The sequence below is a fragment of the Coregonus lavaretus genome (genome assembly GCF_964263955.1).
Source record: "Coregonus lavaretus genome assembly, chromosome: 30".
Taxonomy (NCBI): domain Eukaryota; kingdom Metazoa; phylum Chordata; class Actinopteri; order Salmoniformes; family Salmonidae; genus Coregonus; species Coregonus lavaretus.
This window is the reverse complement of record NC_140017.1, coordinates 12,851,133-12,858,873: the sequence shown is the minus strand read 5'-3', so window position 1 is coordinate 12,858,873 and position 7,741 is coordinate 12,851,133.

Below are 7,741 nucleotides of genomic sequence, written 5' to 3'. Positions count from 1 at the left end.
GGGCTCTACAGTGCTGATACAGCTACAGTACAGAGTCACTACTCTCTGGTGCCACTCTGCACTTGCAGTCAGTGCAAGTTTACAACAAGAAACAAGAAGAAACACTTTTAATGGAATGCTACATTGACCGACCACATCAGTGGTGCTAGGTTAATACAAATTGTGTTTGTATTTGTGTGTGAAGGCCATGCTTTAAAAAACGGTCCTGTGATTGGGGGATAGTGTTTGTGTCCACTTCACAGACCTGGGTCTTATTCATTAGGCACCAAACGAAAGAAAATGTAATGACACATGGACGGACTACCTGAAATTGTCCAATAAGAAACACTTGTTTTTGTTTACCGTTGCAAATCATTCTGCTAAAGTGTGCCCTAATGAATACTGCCCTCTGTGTGAGTGTCAGGTGGGTCAAGTGGGGTGGGATGTTGACGTACCCTGTTACTTCCTCATTTTTACTAGATTGCTACATCCCCCCCCCCTCTTTGAGTTGCACAAAATCGAGACATACTGTACTTAGACTGTGGATGGACTCTTGTTGACTGTTAATGGTTCTAATAAGTAGATAGAATAATAACCCTATAGAGTTAATGTTAATATGTTAACCCTATGACAGGAGTTCATGTTAATATGATAACCGTATGACAGGAGTTCATGTTAATATGATAACACTATGACAGGAGACTGGTCCGTAGGCAGCTAGTCTGTTCACTACAACAGGTGCAGCATCCTATACCTTTCAATGTCTACTGCCACCATACAGCTGCTGTTGCTCACCCTTTGGACTCCATAGGGGCTAATATAACTCCATAGGGGCTAATATAACTCCATAGGGGCTAATATAACTCCATAGGGGCTAATATAACTATGACCAACACTATATGGCTACACATAAATGAACATACACTGAACAAAAATATAAATGCAACATGCAACAATTTCAAAGATTTTACTGATTTACAGTTCATATGAGGAAATTAGTCAATTGAAATAAATAAATGAGGCCCTAATCTATGGATTTCACATGACTGGGAATACAGATATGCATCTGTTGGTCACAGATACCTTAAAATAAAAGTAGGGGCGTGGATCAGAAAACCAGTTAGTATCTGGTGTGACCACCATTTGCCTCATGCAGCGTGACACATCTCCTTTGCATATAGTTGATCAGGCTGTTGATTGGGGCCTGTGGAATGTTGTCCCACTCCTCTTCAATGGCTGTGCGAAGTTGCTGGATATCATACAAGTCGATCCAGAGCATCCCAAACATACTCAATGGGTTACATGTCTGGTGAGTATGCAGGCCATGGAAGGGACATTTTCAGCTTCTAGGAAGTGTACAGATCCTTGCGACATGGGGCTGTGCATTATCATGCTGAAACATGAGGTGATGGCAGCAGATGAATGGCACTACAATGGGCCTCAGGATCTCGTCATGGTATCTCTGTGCATTCAAATTGCCATCGATAAAATGCAATTGTGTCCGTTGTCTGTAGCTTATGCCTGCCCATACCATAACCCCACCGCCACCATGGGGCACTCTGTTCACAACGTTGACATCAGCAAACCGCTCGCCTACACGACGCCATACACACTGTCTGCCATCTGCCCAGTACAGTTGAAACCGGGATTCATCCGTGAAGAGCACACTTCTCCAGCATGCCAGTAGCCATCGAAGGTGAGCATTTGCCCACTGAAGTCAGTTACGACGCCGAACTGCAGTCAGGTCAAGACCCTTGTGAGGACGCCAAGTATGCAGATGAGCTTCTCTGAGATGGTTTCTGACAGTTTGTGCAGAAATTCTTCGGTTGTGCAAACCCACAGTTTCATCAGCTGTCTGGGTGGTTGGTCTCAGACGATCCCGCAGGTGAAGAAGCCGGATGTGGAGGTCCTGGACTGGCGTGGTTACACGTGGTCAGAGGTTGTGAGGCCGGTTGGACATACTGCGAATTTTCAAAAATGACGTTGGAGGAGGCATATGGTAGAGAAATTAACATTCAATTCTCTGGCAAGTTATCTGGTGGACATTCCTGCAGGCAGCATGCTCCCTCAAAACTTGAGACATCTGTGGCATTGTGTTGGGTGACAAAACTGCACATTTTAGAGTGGCCTTTTATTGTCCCCAGCACAAGGTGCACCTGTGCAATGCTCATGCTGTTTAATCAGCTTCTTGATATGCCACACCTGTCAGGTGGATGGATTATCTTGGAGAAATGCTCACTAACAGGGATGTAAACAAATTTGTGCACAATTTGAGCGAAATATGCTTTTTGTGTGTATGGAACATTTCTGGGATCTTTTATTTCAACTCATGAAACATGGGACCAACGCTTTACATGTTGCATTTATATTTTTGTTCAGTGTAGATCCATCTTTTTCATGGAGGTTATTACAGGGAGCACAGATATTGTAGGTTTCTGTTATCAAGGGAGAGGTGAGACATAGAGAGAACAGAGATGACAGAAATGGGGACTGGTGGAGACACGTTTCATGGTGAACTTTTTGAGTTTGATATTCTACTGAAAAGGCATCTGCACCTGATATGAATGTTGTGATGTGTTTGTCTGTGTATGACATTTCAGCATGGTCTCCACTTGTGTGGGTTTTCATTTCTGACCTGAGTCAAACTCTTGAGGGAGGGGTGGGGGGATATACAGCTGTGGAAAATATTAAGAGACCACTGCAAATTTTTCTTAAATCAGCATCTCTACATGTATGACAGCCATTACATTCCAGTGTCTGTTGAATTCCAACACAGGCACACCTCATTCTACTGAATTAGGTACTGATTAGGTGATCACATGAACCAAATCTTATTTAACGAGGAAATGTATAAAAACCACTGCTGTGGTCATCAATATCCTCTTGCAATAGGACCAGCTGGATGGCAAAAACAGTGCTAATAGTACCTCAAAAGTAATATTAATCCAAAAATAACTATTGACCATGCCAAAAGAGTTGAAAAGGAAAGTTTTGAGTGAGGAAAAGAAGGGGTCAATTCTGGCTTTACTGGCAGAGGGATACAGTGAGCGTCAGGTTGCTTCCATCCTTAAAATTTCAAAGACGGCGGTTCATAAGAACAAGGTCAAGCAGCAGACATTGGGGACAACAAAGCTACAGACCGGCAGAGGGCGAAAACGACTTGACCTAGTGACCTACAAAAAGAATGGCAAACGGCAGCTGGAGTGAAGTGCATGGCGAGGACGGTTCGAAATAGGCTCCTAGGGGCAGGGCTGAAGTCGTGCAAAGCTAAATAAAAGCCCTTCATCAATGAGAAGCAAAGAAGAGCCAGGCTGAGGTTTGCAAAAGACCATAAGGATTGGACCGTAGAGGACTGGAGTAAGGTCATCTTCTCTGATGAGTCCAATTTTCAGCTTTGCCCAACACCTGGTCGTCTAATGGTTAGACGGAGACCTGGAGAGGCCTACAAGCCACAGTGTCTCGCACCCACTGTGAAATTTGGTGGAGGATCGGTGATGATCTGGGGGTGCTTCAGCAAGGCTGGAATCGGGCAGATGTCTTTGTGAAGGATGCATGAATCAAGCCACGTACAAGGTTGTCCTGGAAGAAAACTTGCTTCCTTTTGCTCTGACATTGTTCCCCAACTCTGAGGATTGGTTTTTCCAGCAGGACAATGCGCCATGCCACACAGCCAGGTCAATCAAGGTGTGGATGGAGGACCACCAGATCAAGACCCTGTCATGGCCAGCCCAATCTCCAGACCTGAACCCCATTGAAAACTTCTGGAATGTGATCAAGAGGAAGATGGATGGTCACAAGCCATCAAACAAAGCAGAGCTGCTAGAATTTTTGCGCCAGGAGTGGCATAAAGTCACCCAACATCAATGTGAAAGACTGGTGGAGAGCATGCCAAGACGCATGAAAGCTGTGATTGAAAATCAGGGTTATTCCACCAAATATTGATTTCTGAACTCTTCCTAAGTTAAAACATTACTATTGTGTTGTTTAAAAATTAACATGAACTTATTTTCTTTGCATTATTCGAGGTCTGACAACACTGCATCTTTTTTGTTATTTTGACCAGTTGACATTTTCTGCAAATAAATGCTCTAAATGACAATATTTTTATTTGGAATTTGGGAGAAATGTTGTCAGTAGATTATAGAATAAAACAGAAATGTTATTTTTACCCAAACACATACCTATAAATAGTAAAACCAGAGAAACTGATCATTTTGCAGTGTTCTCTTAATTTTTTCCGCAGCTGTATATGGGCAGGTGTCATAAGTTGCTTGGTTTTTAGTACTTAAAAAGAAAACAATACAAAAAATAGTATTATAAAAATAGCACAAGTTAGGAGTCTGGTTCATACTCCTATAAATTGTTTATCTTGCCAGATTATTATTATTATTATTATTATTATTGTAAGTGGTTGGTTTTCACAAAGTAGGAGCTAGAGGCAATGAAACATTTTGTGGCATATGTAAGAGAGTAAAAAAAAAACATCTGTGGTATTTCTGTTTATTTCATTAAAGGAGCAATTCACAGCTTTTTAACATCAGATGACTTATCTCCAGCATCAAACCAGTGTCTAACAGTGATGTTCTACATTCTGTTAAAATTATACGATAACAAAAAGTCCTAAGAATGTCTCCGGATGTTATCACAGAACAGAAAATACAATAACCTGTATAAACCAGCATAATCTTCACTGCAGTTTATGACAACCCAGTACCATTGCTGATCTCTGAATATACTGTATTCTGTGCCAGCAGCATACCACCCTGCATCCCACTGCTGCCTTGCTTTTGAAGATAAGCAGGGTTGGTCCTGGATAGGAGACCAGACGCTGCTGAAAGTGGTGTTGGAGGGCCAGTAGGTGGAACTCTTTCCTCTGGTCTAAAAAAAATATCCCAATGCCCCAGGGCAGTAATTGGGGACATTGCCCTGTATATGGTGCCATCTTTCGGATGGGATGTTAAACGGGTGTCCTGACTACCTGCGGTCACTAAAGATCCCATGGCACTAATCGTAGGGGTGTTAATCCTGGTGTCCTGGCTAAATTCCCAATCTGGCCACCTACAGTGCCTTGCAAAAGTATTCATCCCCCTTGGCGTTTTTCCTATTTAGTTGCATTACAACCTGTAATTTAAATGGATTTTTTTTGGATTTCATGTAATGGACATACACAAAATAGTACACATTTGTGAAGTGAAATGTAAAAAATAACTTGTTTCAAAAAATTCTAAAAAATAAATAACGGAAAAGTGGTGCGTGCATATGTATTCACCCCCTTTGCTATGAAGCCCCTAAATAGGTTCTGGTGCAACCAATTACCTTCAGAAGTCACATAATTAATTAAATAAAGTCCACCTGTGTGCAATCTAAGTGTCACATGATCTGTCACATGATCTCAGTATATATACAGTGGCTTGCGAAAGTATTCACCCCCCTTGGCATTTTTCCTATTTTGTTGCCTTACAACCTGGAATTAAAATTGATGTTTTGGGGGGGGTGTATCATTTGATTTACACAACATGCCTACCACTTTGAAGATGCAAAATAAAATATACAAAATAAGACAAACAAAAAAATTTTTTTGCGTGCATAACTATTCACCCCCCCAAAGTCAATACTGTGTAGAGCCACCTTTTGCAGCAATTACAGCTGCAAATCTCTATGGGTATGTCTCTACAAGCTTGGCACATCTAGCCACTGGGATTTTTGCCCATTCTTCAAGGCAAAACTGCTCCAGCTCCTTCAAGTTGGATGGGTTCCGCTGGTGTACAGCAATCTTTAAGTCATACCACAGATTCTCAATTGGATTGAGGTCTGGGCTTTGACTAGGCCATTCCAAGACATTTAAATGTTTCCCCTTAACCCACTTGAGTGTTGCTTTAGCAGTATGCTTAGGGTCATTGTCCTGCTGGAAGGTGAACCTCCGTCCCAGTCTCAAATCTCTGGAAGACTGAAACAGGTTTCCCTGAAGAATTTCCCTGTATTTAGGGCCATCCATCATTCCTTCAATTCTGACCAGTTTCCCAGTCCCTGCCGATGAAAAACATCCCCACAGGATGATGCTGCCACCACCATGCTTCACCGTGGGGATTGTGTTCTCGGGGTGATAAGAGGTGTTGAGTTTGCGCCAGACATAGCATTTTCCTTGATGGCCATAAAGCTCAATTTTAGTCTCATCTGACCAGAGTACCTTCTTCCATATGTTTGGGGAGTCTCCCACATGCATTTTTTTCTTTAAGTGTACGGCTTAAAGTGGTCCTATGGACAGATACTCCAATCTCCACTTTGGAGCTTTGCAGCTCCTTCAAGGTTATCTTTGGTCTCTTTGTTGCCTCTCTGATTAATGCCCTCCTTGCCTGGTCCGTGGGTTTTGGTGGGCGGCCCTCTCTTGGCAGTTTCCATTTTTTTATAATGATTTAATGGTGCGCCGTGGGATGTTCAAAGTGTCAGATATTTTTTTATAACACAACCCTGATCAGTAGTTCTCCACAACTTTGTCCCTGACCTGTTTGGAGAGCTCCTTGGTCTTCATGGTGCCACTTGCTTGGTGGTGCCCCTTGCTTAGTGGTGTTGCAGACTCTGGGGCCTTGAACTGAACATTTTAAAGTACTTTTATAGAATTCTGTTACTATCCCGACTACAACAAATAAATACTTAAATTCATGTAATTTTGTCCATGAAACATTTATTGAAACACTGTAGAATTCCACTCATTCCTATGGAGGACTGCTCCTTCTGAGGAGTACCAAGATGGCGACCGATGGCTTCAAAGCCTCTCATTGGCCATTACATAGCATCAGCAATCCGGGGTTTATACACGTCATTGGGTCATAACCTTCCTATGTAGTTCAGTGTCTACTAGCCAGCTCACCAACTGCCTGAGAAGTGAAAGTACAGCCTAGGAACCAGACAGACAGAGGCTGTTTTGAGCAGCGTTCACATCCGCTTTCATCTTTAAAAACTAATCTGCTAACAAATAACAAAACCCCTTAGAGCTCAGTGCTGGAAATGTGTGGAGAATCTTTAAAAAGACCGAGAGGATAAATAACATATGCGTCCCAAATGTGAAATGGCACATATATCTCTGGCCAAAAGCTGTGCACTGTGTAGTGTATAGGATGCCATTTGGGACAAACATCTTCAGTGTGCAGGAGGGCGCTAAGCCAAACATCTGCACCAATGATGAGACACTTCATTTCAACACTCTCCTCTCCGTTATTGACATTGGGGAGGGCAAATATTGAACTTTTTAATAAACCCATTAAAATGTTTTGGTGTACTATTTCACAAATATTTCTAAATGTTAGTTAAACTAATGAGTTTTAGGGGCAGGCGTTACATTTCATTAATATGAAGCAGATTCCGGGCGCCGATGACGTGGATGTCGATCAAGGTAGCACCCCTCACCTCTCTGATTGAGGGGAAGACACATTAATGCGGAAGACACATTTCAGTTGAATGCATTCAGTTGTACAACTGACTAGGTATCCCCCTTTCTTTCTCTGAAGCTTTCCAATATGACAGCACCCTGTGTATATCAGACACTATGTCATCTGGGAGGCTGGCAACCTAAATCTCAGACTATTTTAATTAAACCGATGAACCGGGGAGTAAAATTGTCAGTGTTAAATATGTGTAGACTTCACTTCCTTAGGGAAACATTACGTAGAGGCTGGATATTTTCCAGTTAGTGGTGCTTTTTCAATTCCTATTTCCTCACCTCCTCAGAACATATTGGGGGGAAAAAGTTAAGAGGAGTGGGACC